Source organism: Nannospalax galili, unplaced genomic scaffold (genome assembly GCF_000622305.1).
Source record: "Nannospalax galili isolate Female #2095 unplaced genomic scaffold, S.galili_v1.0 scaffold1750, whole genome shotgun sequence".
Classification (NCBI taxonomy): Eukaryota; Metazoa; Chordata; class Mammalia; order Rodentia; family Spalacidae; genus Nannospalax; species Nannospalax galili.
Genome location: NW_008329031.1, coordinates 1095597 through 1096538, shown reverse-complemented (window position 1 = coordinate 1096538; position 942 = coordinate 1095597).

The window sequence follows — 942 nt, the reverse complement described above, 5'->3', positions numbered from 1 at the left end:
GCCAGTCCAATAGAGGCAATTCCCCGATTGAGGCTCCCTCAACCCAGGTGTGTCAAGTTGACACTAAAGCTATCCAGCACAGAAATTCACATGTCAAAGTCACAGAGAAAAAAATAATAACATGAAAAACCAAAATAATATATCCCCACCAAGTACCATCAGTCTTCTAGAGGAGTACAATGAGAATACCCTAGAGATAACACAAGACATGGAACTTAAAAGAATAATTATAAATATAATAAAAGAATTCAGTGAATTTAAAGAACACACAAAGAAATCAGAGAACTGAAAGAAGATAGAGATAAACTTCTGAATGAATTCAGAAGAGTTAGAAATATTGAAAAATGTTCAGGCTGAAATGAACAAGGAAGTGAAACACTCAGTAAGCCAATTAGAAATGACAAGAGAAAGCCTCACCAATAGGATGAATGAAATGAAAAACAGACTATCAAGACTGGTAGATAGCCGGGTGTGGTAGAACATGCTTTTAATCCCAGCACTCGGGAGGCAGAGGCAGGTGGATCTCTGTGAGTTCAAGGCCAGCCTGGTCTACATAGTGAGTTCCAGGACAGCTGGGGCTACAGGGAAACCCTGTCTCAAAAAAAAAACAAAAAAAACTGGTAAATAAAGTGGATGAATTAAGAAACAAGGGCCCGTAACTGATCAGTTTTCAGAGAAAAGGAGACTGTGACAGACATTGCAGTTGTACACATGAACTCACAGCTTCTGGCACCACATGAACAAGGCTTACACAAGATCTCACCCATCAAAATTCCAGGTGGGATGGGGCTGGGGGATCTAATGAAGTCCCACTCCTATATGAGGAGCTACTGGCAAACGACAGTGACTGGAGGAGAGACAGTCAAGTTTTTTAGGAAAGTGGTCCCTGAGAAGCCACTCATGCTCCAATATATGGTCCTACACCCATGCATATGCCAGCAA